Source organism: Narcine bancroftii, chromosome 6, assembly GCF_036971445.1.
Source record: "Narcine bancroftii isolate sNarBan1 chromosome 6, sNarBan1.hap1, whole genome shotgun sequence".
Taxonomy (NCBI): domain Eukaryota; kingdom Metazoa; phylum Chordata; class Chondrichthyes; order Torpediniformes; family Narcinidae; genus Narcine; species Narcine bancroftii.
The window spans coordinates 176,673,983-176,686,620 of NC_091474.1; positions in this window are offsets into that span (position 1 = coordinate 176,673,983).

The following is a 12,638-nucleotide window of genomic DNA, read 5'->3' on the forward strand; positions in this document are numbered from 1 at the left end:
TGTGTTTGGAGGTGTAGATTGTGGGCTGTGCATCATCTGAAAACATCAAGGCTATGAGATTAATCTTTCTTATAAGCCGATGGGAGCCAGTTTGTTTCCTGTTTTGATTGCAAACACAAGGACACATTTTAGCCTGACTTGTGTGACTATGCAGATTAGAGAGCACACGCGATATGTGCATCTCAAAAGTATGCAATTTGTAACTGATTTGATGGCAGTATTCTCAAAGGGAGTCACAAAAATCAGCTGACATGGTATATGGACTGCATACAAGAAACATGCCATTTACCAACAGGAAGAATTTTGGCTCTTTCAATTTCCCTACATTATTTGGCTATGAGCATAAAGGGCAGAAGTTAAAACAACTGTTGCCAAATCTGTTCTGTAAAACCTCAATTTTTGGATGCTTTGCTATTTCACTGGGAGGAGGAAGAGAAAGGGTCCAAAGACCAAGGCAAATTGTCAGAAGAGATTGGGGAGAAGAAACCTGGACAGAAATTATTATCTGAGAATGGAGATACCATGGGCACCTTTCTGATCTGTGATGAATGTGAGACGATTCTCCAAAGAGATTGACCTTGTGTTCGAGAATAGGTTTGCAGGGTTTAAAGAGAATCAAGGCTGGCATGTTATGAACAAACAATGGAGAATTTTTAAAAAACCACACTGACAGAGACTAACACAGAATAGTACAAAGAACTATTTATTGGTTGCAAATTAATTGCTGTTAACCCTTCACTTTTTTATATTTTATACATGCTGTAACTACAATTATTAATATACAGATATGAAAATTAACAGATTATATACACAATAGTTTTCAATCCATCCCAAATTCCTTCACTCCCACTTCAAAAAAGAAAGAAAAAATAATAAAATGAAAAACTGAAAGATAAAGTATATTAAAAAAATAGAAAATAAAGAATCTTGAATTGTAGAGAAAGATGTGCAGCACAATGCATCAGTACTAACAAAACATTTCTATAAAAATCCTTCAGGATCAGAGGGGTGAAAAGGATATCATTATAAATTTAATCCTATTACCTGAGTATATGGGCACCAAATTTGTAAAATCAGAGTAATTATTTCTTTGATTATGTATTTTTTTTCCCCAAAGGAATACAACTTTGAATTTCAGCATGCCACCTTGGCAATGTTAAAGATGTATTGGATTTCCAAGTGATTGCAATACATTTTCTCACAATTGCTAATGCTAACTTAAATTTCAATTGATAAATTGACAATTTCAATTTAGGAGCTGTACCTTCAATATTTTGTAATAAAAACAAATGCGGAATCTATATGGGTAGAGCTGAGGAATAGCAAGGGGCGGAAAACGTTAGTGGGGGTGGTATATAGGCCTCCAAATATTAGTGTAGAGGTGAGGGAAGGCATTAAAAGAGAAATAAGAAAAGCGTGCAAAAAGGGAACAGCTATCATCATGGGAGTCTTTAATTTGCATATAGATTGGACTAGCCAAATTAGGAAAAATACTGAGGAGGAGGAATTCCTGGAATGTTTACGGGATGGTTATCTAGACCAATATGTCGAGGAACCAACTCGGGAGCAGGCCATTTTAGATTGGGTATTATGCAATGATAAGGGGCTAATCAACAATCTTGTTGTACGAGGCCCTTTGGGTAGGAGCGATCACAATATGATCGAATTCTCACTCGACATGAAGAGCGATGAAATTAAAACCGAGACTAAGGTCCTGAATTTAAATAAAGGGAATTATAATGGTATGAGACAGGAGTTGAGTAAGATTGATTGGGTGGTCTTTATGGGGGAGTTGATTGTGGATAGACAATGGAAAGCATTCACATATCTAATGGAGAAATTGCAAAAATCGTTTATACCGGTTTGGCATAAAAATAAACCAAAAATGGTGACTCAACCGTGGATAACAAGGGAAATTAGAGACAGCATTAGGTCCAAAGAGAGAGCATATCAATTGGCCAAAAAAAGTGCCACAACCGAAGACTGGGAGCAGTTCAAGATGCACATGTCAAGAGGAAAAGATTGGTGAAATCCAGAGTAGGTCCTTTGCAGTAGGAATCAGGGGAATATATAATGGGGTATAAGGAAATGGCAGACCAATTAAATTCTTACTTTAGTTCTGTTTTTACAAGAGAGGATACAAATAACCTCCCAAGGATGTTGGGAAACATAGAGACCTTATGTTTCTATGTTAACTGAAAGAAATCACTATCTCTAAGGACATGGTCTTGGGGAAATTGATGGGATTGAAGGCAGATAAATGCCAAGGGCCTGATAATCTACATCCTAGGGTACTTAAGGAAGTGGCCATTCAGATAGCAGATGCTTTAAGAATTATTTTCCAGAACTCGATAGACTCAGGATCAGTACCCATGGATTGGAGGGTAGCTAATGTTACCCCACTATTTAAAAAGGGGGGTAGAGAAAAAGCAGGGAATTATAGGCCGGTGAGCCTTACATCAGTAGTGGGCAAAATGATGGAATCCATTATTAAGGATGTAATAGCGGAGCATATGACTAGCAGAGAAGGGATCGGACGGAGTCAACATGGATTTACAAAAGGTGACAGGTAAAATAGATTTACAAAAGGTGACCGGTAAAATAGATGGGGGAGAGCCAGTGGATGTGCTGTACATGGACTTCCAAAAGGCCTTCGATAAGGTCCCGCATAAACGACTGGCTTACAAAATCAAGGCTCATGGGATTGGGGGCAAAGTATTGATGTGGATTGAGAACTGGCTGGCAGGTAGAAGACAGAGAGTTGGGATAAATGGCTTGTTTTCTGAGTGGCAGGCGGTGACCAGTGGGGTGCCACAGGGATCTGTACTGGGACCCCAGCTGTTCACAATTTACATTAATGATCTGCATGAGGGGATTGGATGTAATATCTCCAAATTTGCAGATGACACTAAGCTAGGAGGGGTTGTGTGCATGGAAGAGGGGGTCAGGAAGCTCCAGTGTGATTTGGATAAATTGAGGGACTGGGCAGATTCATGGCAAATGCACTACAATGTGGATAAATGTGAGGTTATCCACTTTGGTAATACAAACCGGAGGGCAGATTACTATTTGAATGGCAATAGATTAAGAGATGGGGAAGTGCAGAGAGACCTAGGGGTACTTGTACACCAGTCTCTGAAGGCGAGCATGCAGGTACAGCGGGTGGTTAAAAAGGCAAATGGTATGTTGGCCTTCATATCAAGAGGGTTTGAGGATAGGAACAAGGATACCTTACTGCAGCTGTACAGGGCCTTGGTGAGACCATACCTGGAGTATTGTGTGCAGTTATGCTCACCTTATCTAAGGAAGGATGTTCTTGCAATGGAGGGAGTGCAGAGGCGATTCACCAGGCTGATACCTGGAATGGCAGGAATGACTTATGAGGAAAGATTGCGCAAATTGGGATTGTACTCGCTGGAGTTTAGAAGATTGAGAGGGGATCTCATAGAGACATATAAAATTCTGGCAGGACTGGACAAAATGGATGCAGATGGGATGTTTCCAATGATGGGAAAATGCAGAACCCGGGGCCAGGGTTTGAGGATAATAGGCAAACCATTTAGGACCGAGATGAGGAGGAATTTCTTTACCCAGAGGGTGGTGAATCTGTGGAATTCATTGCCACAGAGGGCAGTAGAGGCAGGTTCATTAAATATATTTAAGAGGGAATTAGATCTATTTCTTCAGTATAAGGGTATTAAAGGTTACGGAGAAAAGGCAGGGACGGGGTACTGAACTTTAAGATCAGCCATGAACTCGTTGAATGGTGGAGCAGGCTCGAAGGGTCGAATGACCTACTCCTGCTCCTATCTTCTATGTTTCTATGTTAAGACAACAATATTATAATTAATTTTTTTTAAATCAGTTGTCTACATTTGTCTTCAGAAACTGACTTTTGAAGATCTTCTAAACTAATTTCTTTTTTCTATTTGGTCTACTTCTTTCATAAAATGCAAATTATAATTTGTTCTCACAAATATGCCTTTAAAGCATCCCATACAATGTTTATCATTTATCAAATTCAAATTTATATCACAAAATATTTTAATATGATTTTGAACAAAATCACAAAAATCTTTCTTTTTCAATTACAAAGAATTTAATCTCCACCTTCTTTTTATCAGGCATTTCCATAGCTATTAACAAAGGTGAATGATCAGATAAAGTCCTAGTCTTATAATCCACTTCAAGATTCCTATCTTGTATTTGAGCCAAAACCAAAAATAAATCAATTCTAGATTAAGAATGAAACCTACTAGGGAGTGGGGGGGAGGGGGGAGAAAGAGAGAGAGAGACAGACAGACAGACAGACAGACAGACAGACAGACAGACAGACAGACAGACATGGAGATATTTTATACAATGAGGGTTGAACTTGAGGAGGCAGAACATACTCTCTTTCTTGCACAAAATTTGTAAAATATATATTCTGTTGTCCCAGAATAAAAATCTTCAAAGTAGCTGAGTATCAAAGAACAAATTTTTAACTTTTCTCATAACAACATCTTTTTAGTAGTATAAATTCTTTCCTTCTCTTCAACAAGTTCTCACTCAAATCAGGTTAAAACAAAAGGGCCTTAATGTTCCTTCTCTCTTTTCACAACTAAATTCAAAATTATCTCTCTACCTTGATAACACAGAAACTTGATTCGGAGTGGGTTAAGGACTCAGGACCCTCTAAGCTTTCTCAATTTCAATCTTATTCTCAAAATTATCTTCTCCAAATATTTTAGGAATCCAATCTTGAAAAAAAAAAGCTGCATCTGGGCCCTCTTTCCCTTCTGACAGACCCACAATTTTAATATTATTTCTTCTGCTAAAATTCTCCAAGATATCCACTTTTTCCAGAGAGTTTTTCATTCACTGTAATTAAACCAATAGTTCTATCTTCCACATTATTCATCCTGTCTCCAATATGTTGCACATCTTCTTGCACTTTGGTAATTGTTTATTTCATTTTTTCTAATTTCGTCTTCATTTTATTTACTACATCTAATATTTTATCAGTTTCTTCTTTCATCTCTTTAATTTCAGCTTTAATCTCAGATTCAACTTAATTTACTCCTTCCTTAATTTCCCTTTCATTACTTTAAATTGTCCCATTAACATTATAGATAAGTTTTCTTTTTTTAATATAAGATCCAAATTTAATTTTCTCGACCTCCTCTTCTTGTATCACTTCTTCCTCATCTTCAGCTGAAGAACCTCCTCTTGGGCCCGATTCTACCTCCTCCTGTGCAGAGGTTGAAGTCCCTGACTTTGCTCCAAAGAACTGTTACACTCCCAGTAGTGCCTTACGTTTTGACACACCACTAATGTGTGACTTATTGTGCATGCATGATTCTCAACCATCGCCATCTCTCCACACCAGTGGTGGGGTGGTGCCAACAGCAGTACCCTTCAGCAGCTCACCAAGTTCAGAGGCAGAACAAGGTAGGCCTAAAATCTTTCCTCTTCTTGTCAGGTTTCCGATGTCATTATTAATGTCATCATTGATGTAAAGTGAGGCAGTTTAGATAGACTGTGAAATATTTTAAGCTTAAAACATTGCTTGTTTAAAGCTTTTTAGCCTATCTGTCAATCTGACAGCATCATGTGATGTCCCACTCCCCCCCCCCCCCCCCAACTATTCTCAACTCCCAACTGAGAATGCAAGTGTTAAACACACAATGCCCAACCACTCACAGGCCCAGTACAATAATGAACAGTATTACAACAAAAAAGTATATTAAATGAACCTGATTTCCAGCATTGACCATGGCCCAGGATCTGGGACAGGCCAATCCCAGTCAACTTTCCTGTGCCTGCCCATGGCCAGCAACCTGGACTTCAGTGATTGTATCAATGCAGCAGAAAAAAAAAGCAAGGTTCGAAGTGCTCAGCTTTTTCAATCCAGGACCCATCCACATGGCCTGTGAGGACCAATCACACTTCAACCTCTCCTGTGGGTAGATCTAATTATTGATTGACACCTGGGGGACCAATCACACATCAACTGCAAGAACCAATCACACATCAGTCTCATAAGTGGGCAGATCTAACTCTTGAATGGCAGGTGGGGTGACTTAACTAGGCTCCAGCTGCAGAGGTCACATGACCTTCCACAATCCATATTTCCACCAGATTCTGGATAGAGATGCCAAATGAACCTCCAAAATCCAGACTACAGACCTGCTGCATCCAAAGTTGCAGTTGTAGAGCCAAGATTGGAGTGCTCTGGGGCAGTAAAGGCCACTGTATCACTTTTTTTCAAATTATGCATTGGGCTAATTCAAACAAGTAAGGGATAGCCCTCATCACATTTTCCAATTGACAGCAAAGCACTGTACAAGAAATATGATAGAGATGTCAATTCATCTCCTCTGGTTGGAGAGCAGCTGTCAATTCAGGCATGAGATATTGACAACAATCCCTGTGGAGCAAATGATTGGAGGCAGACATAGAAAGTATATGATCCAGCCTGGTCAGCCTGTCTGTCATTGTGGGAAGGACTAATTGGCAAGTGTTCCTATGCATCTATGTGGACATTTGTTTTAAAAAAAGCTGAAAACACTGCAGATCAGGCAGAATCTGTGGAAATTTACACAGAGTTAATACTGTTACAGAGTTCTGTACTGTGTATTGGCCTATGCGTTGTGTGGTTTTATGTTAAAAAGTGACAGTTTGCCTTAGAGAGCCAAAGTGATGGTGGACTGCTGAGAGAATGGGAGACAGACTGAGCATGTGCAGAAAATGATCAAAAAATTCTGGTCTTGGACGATAAGCCACCTCTGGTGGTGCTGTGGAGTGGAAGAATGCCCAGAGCATGAGTCATGGTCTGGAGGACAGTTTAGAATGTTGGGATTTGAAAAAGGTTGAACATTCCGAAGGCAGCCAGAAGGATCTGGACCAAACCAGTTGTTCCTCTCTCTGCAAGCAACACAAACCCACTTCAAATTTTGTGCTCTCTCTCACTCTCTCAAAGATCCTTTGGCTTCAGTTTACCAAACAAACTGAATTTTGTTTATGATCTTTGATTTGGTTGAGATCGAAGTTTTGTGAGTCTTGTGTATTTTTGTGTTTGTTTTGTGTCTAAGTTATTCTGTGAGCTGGTTGGAAATATAACTTAGACTTTAATTACATATGTTATATTTAGGCTGGGGAATTTATTAGTTTTACACTGTTGTAGAAATTTGCATAGTAACCAATGGGCATTGTTATAAAAGGGGGGGGGGGATTTTGAATTAAAGTTTGAAGGTGAACTTTTTCTTAATAAAGTAATTGTTCCTCTTTACCCCTGTGTGATATGCCTTCTTTGTGGTTGCTGGTTTGATCTTTTAACATAATTTGGGGGATTTATCTGGGATCAAACCAATTTGGAAGGTTTAGGGGTGATTGACTTGTGCTTAGTTGTCAGTGGTCTGAGTTTGACTCAACCTCCAGCTTGAAATTAAAAATAAATTCTGAGTGTATAAATCACCAGCAGAAAAACCAGCCACTATGAATATTGACCAGTTCATAGCTAACCCTTCAGTGGTTAATTTAAAAATGGATAAAAAGTCAGAACTGATGGTTATAGTTGGCAAGTTAAAACTTCTTACAGTAAGAACTGGGATGAAAAAAAAAGGAAATTGCCCGAAAGATTGTTAAGCACTATGTAGGAAAGGGGGTATTTGAAGAAGCTGCATTAGAACAGTTTCAAAAGGAGAAAACTTCAGAGGAAGTAAAGTTGGCTTTGACAAAACTAGAGTTAGACAAAAGAGAGGCAGAAAGGAAAGCTGAACGGGAAGCAGTAAGGCAGGTAAAAAGGGAGGGAAGAGCAGCCGCAAGGGAGGAGAGAGAGAAAGAACGGAAACATGAGTTAGAATTAGCTAAATTGAGGCAGACCCTAACCCAAGAAGAGAGAGTAGCCCAAAACCCATGTGCTGGTTAGGAGGAGAGGTTTCTAGTCAGTAGAGAAGGGAGGTTAGTTCCTCCATTTGAGGAAGCTGAAATAGACCAGTATTTTCAGCATTTTGAGAAAGTAGCTGTAAATTTAAAATGGCCAGCAGACCAGTGGTCACACCTGCTACAAAGTGTTCTTAAAGGGAAAGCCCAACAGGTGTACTCATGTCTCACTGTACAACATGCAGCTGATTACGAATTTGTAAAGCAGGCTATACTCCGATCTTATGAACTAGTCCCAGAGGCTTATAGATAAAAGTTCAGGAGTTTAAAAAAGCAGCAACCCAATCTTACCTGGATTTTGCTTATAGGAAGGTTGTGTGTTTTGATCGGTGGTGTGCCACAATAAAAGTGGAAAATATTGAAGGAAATTATTCTGATTGAGGAGATTAAAAATTGTGTTCCTGACGATATTCAAGTGTACTTGGCAGAAAAAAATATAAAAACTTGTCATGAATTCGCAAAATTTGCAGAGGAATATGCTTTAACCCATGAGTCTAAGTGGACACCAGGGAAAACCTTGCAAAGGAATACTGCTGATAATCCAAGAAGAGAAGAAAGAGAATCTAGAAGTGAGGTTAAAGGAAGAGAGGAAGAGAAAGGGGTGAAGAAATTTTTTTCGAGTGTTATCATCCTGTACGAAAAAGGAAGAAATAAAAAGGGGTGATACTAACTGTCTGTGTTCAGAGTGAGAAAGTTAGGGATATTTTTAAACCATTCATAACTGAAGGTTTCATTTTGGTTAAAGAAGGATCCAATCAAGTGCCAGCTAAAATCCTGTGGGATACTGGAGCAGCCCAATCGCTTGTATTAAGCAACGTTTTGAATTTTGGTGAGGAGACCGATACTGGAGATATGAATTTAATTAAAGGCATTGGTGGTGAAACAGAGCCTATACCTTTGCATAGAAGAGTGATGAAATCAGACTTAGTTAATTGCCTGGTTACGATAGGGATAAGATCAAGTTTGCCGGTGGATGGAGTTTTTCTTTTGTTGGGAAATGATTTAGCAGAGGGTAAAGTCATACCTGCGGTGAAACTTACAAGTAAGCCATTGGTTTATGTCCAAAAAGGATTTGGACCCTACATGTACCATTACTAGAACCAAGTCTAGAAAAAAAAGTAGAGGCAGAAAAAGTCTGATGATCCTGTAGTGGAGGCAAGCATTGAGGACAAACCTAAGGATCCAGCTTTGAGCTGTCAAGAGAAGAATTAATAGCCAGACAAAAGCATGATCCTGTTCTTGCTGGGATAAAAGATAAGATCATGTCTTGAAACTGTGCCAGTAGGCTATTTTGTTCAAGATGGAATATTGATGAGAAAGTGGAGACCACAAGTGATACCTGCCAGTGAAAACTGGATGGTAGTAAGGCAAGTTGTAATTCCCAAAATTTACAGGAATGTAATATTAAAGTTGGCTCATAGTACACCTTTAGGAGGTCATCTTGGAGTGAAGAAGACAGTAGAAAAGATAAGGAAACAGTTTTATTGGCCAAAATTAAGAAAAGATGTTGTGAACTTTTGTAGAACCTGTCACACTTGTCAACTAGTGGGCAAGCCTGATCAAGGACCACCAGTGGCACCTTTATAACCCATCCCTGCTTTCAGGAAGCCATTCTCAAAAGTGATAGTGGGTTGTATTGGCCCATTGCTGAAAATCAAAGCAAGAAATCAATATTTGTTAACACTCGTGCACAGCTTCAAGGTTTCCAGAGGCTATTCCCCTGAGAAACATTAAAGCGAAGATGATTGTGAAGACTATGCTAAAATTTTTCACAGTGTTTGGCCTACCAAGGGAAATTCAGTCAGAGCAAGGGAGTAATTTTATGTCTGGAATATTTCAACAGATGGTGTATGATTTGGGAACCCATCAAATTGTGTCATCTGCCTATCATCCTGAAAGTCAAGGGGCCTTGAAAAGGTTCAATTAAACTGTGAAAATTATGTTGAGGGCTTATTGCACGGAAAATAATAAGGATTGGGATGAAGGAATTCACTTGTTATTGTTTGCTGTTAGAGAGGCAACTCAGGAATCTCTTGGCTTTAGTCCATTTGAGTTGGTGTTTGGTCATGAAGTCAGGGGTCCATTACTATTGTTGAAGGAACAGTGGTATACAATAATGGTATAATGGTATACAATGAAATCTGTTGGATTATATTTTCAAATTTAAAAAGAGATTACATCAGGCTTGCGAAATGCAAGGAAAAATTTAAAAACTGCTCAGGGAAAAATGAAAATTCGGTATGATCAAAAAGCAAAAATTAAGAACATTAAACCTGGCGACAAAGTATTGGTTTTGTTTCCAATGCAGCCAAACCCTTTGAGAGCTCAGTTTTCAGGACCATATAAGGTGAAATAAAAAATTAACCAGGTCACCTGTGTCATTGAGATGCCTGATCGTTGAAGAGAGACACAGGTCTGTCACGTGAACATGTTTATGCCTTACTTTGAGAAAATGACTGAGGAGGAGACTAGGATTCCAACCAAGGTGCTAGTTATAGAGGAATGTAGGGAGGAGATAGGTTTCATTGAAGGTCATGGAGCACAGAAAGTGATAAGCCCCAGGATGGAAAATTCTATAGTTTTACAAAACATAGACACCAAGTTAAAATGCATTTGATTAAATCAGAAAGGGAAGAAATTAAGACTTACTTCTGAAATTTAAGGATATATTCCCAGATGTTCCAAGAAGAACTACTGTGGCTTGTCATGATGTGGAGGTCAGTGATACTAAGCCTATTAAGCAGCATCTTTACTGAGTTTATCAGGAAAAGAGCAGATTGTTGGATCAAGAGGTGGATTATATACTCAAAAATGACATCATCTGAAAATCAAGTTCAAATTAGAGTTCACCCTGTGTTCTGGTGCCTAAGCCACACAGCTCAATTAAGTTTTATACAGATTATTGAAAGATAAACATGGTGACAAAGACTGATGTGTTCCCTATTCCCAGAATAGATGATTGTATAGATAAGGTGGGGAAGGCAAAGTTTCTTACAAAGATTGATCTCTTAAAAGGATACTGGTGTGTTCCTTTGACAGAGGAAAGCAGGGAGATTTCTGCATTTGTTATACCTTCGGGATGTATGAGTATAATGTTATGCCTTTAGGGCTGAAAAATGCACCTGGCACATTTCAGAGAATGATTAATGCAGTAATTCAGGGTTTCAAGCACACAGGAGCTTATATCAATTATTTAGTCAAAAGACTATCTGGTCAGATGCATGCCAGGAAGTGTTTCTGAAGTTAAAAGCCATTTTATGCCATCAGCCTGTACTTGTGGCCCCTAACATTGAAAAGCCATTCTCTTCAGCCGTGGACGCCATTGATGAAGCGTTTGGTGCTGTACTGTTACAGAAGAAGGATGGTGATGGAGTAGAGCATCCTATTTCATACTTCTTGAAAAATTTAATGACCATCAACGAAATTACTCAACCATTGAGAAGAAGTTATTAGCACTTGTTTTAGCATTGCAACATTTTGATGTGTATATTTGTACTGCTCAAAAACCATTAATATATACTGATCATAATCCATTAGTTTTTCGGTCTAAAATGAAAAATAAGAAGACAGTTATTGAATTGGAGCTTACTATTACAAGAATATGATTTAATTATTACACACATAAAGAGGACAGATAATGTAATAGCAAATTGTTTGTCAAGATGTTAATCTGGATAGATATGAATCCAGTCACATACTTATTGTAAAGAAAAATTGAGTGTTTATTTAATTTTATTTATGTAATACTTCCATTAATTGTTAAAAATTTGTTCTTGTGGACCAATTTTGTTTTTAGCAGGGGAGGTGTTACAGAGTTCTGTGTTGTATATTGGCCTATGTGCTGTGTGGTTTTATGTTAAAAAAAATGACAGTTCGCCTTAGAGAGCCAAGCTGAAGGTGGACTCCTGAGAGAGTGGGAGACAGACTGAGCATGTGCAGAAAATTATCTAAAAATTTCTGGACTTGGACAATAAACCACTGCTGGGAGTGAGTGCTGTGGAGTGGAAGAAGACCCAGAGCATGATTCATCTTCTGGAGGACAGTTTAGAATGATGGGATTTCAAAAAGGTTGAACATTCCAAAGGCAGCCAGAAGGATCTGGACCAAACCAGTGGTCCCTCTCTCTGCAAGCAACACAAGACCACTTTGAATTTTGTGCTCTCTCTCTCTCTCTCTCTCTCTCTCTCTCTCTCTCTCTCTCTCTCTCAAAGATATTTTGGCTTCAGTTTACCAAACAAACTGAATTTTGTTTATGATCTTTGCTTCAGTTGAGATCGAAGTTTTGTGAGTCTTGTGTGTTTTGTGTTTGTTTTGTGTCTGTGTTTCTGTGAGCTGATAGGAAATATAATTTAGACTTTAATACATATTTTACATTTAGGCTGGGGAATTTATTAGTTTTACAGTGTTATAGAGATTTTCATAGTAACCAGTGGGCATTGTTATAAAAGGGGGGGGGGGATTTTGAATTAAAGTTTGAAGGTGAACTTTTGTTAATAAAGTAATTGTTCATCTTTACCCCTGTGTGTTATGCCTTCTTTATGGTTGCTGGTTTGATCTTGTAACAATATTTAAGGTCAGAAACCCTTCATCAGAACTGGGAAATAGAGGAAAACAATTTGTTTTATCTAGCAGAGAGGATGGAAATTGGACAGTGGATTTCTAACTTCCAGTAACTAACCTTCTGTATCTTTTGACAAGATTCTACATGGAAG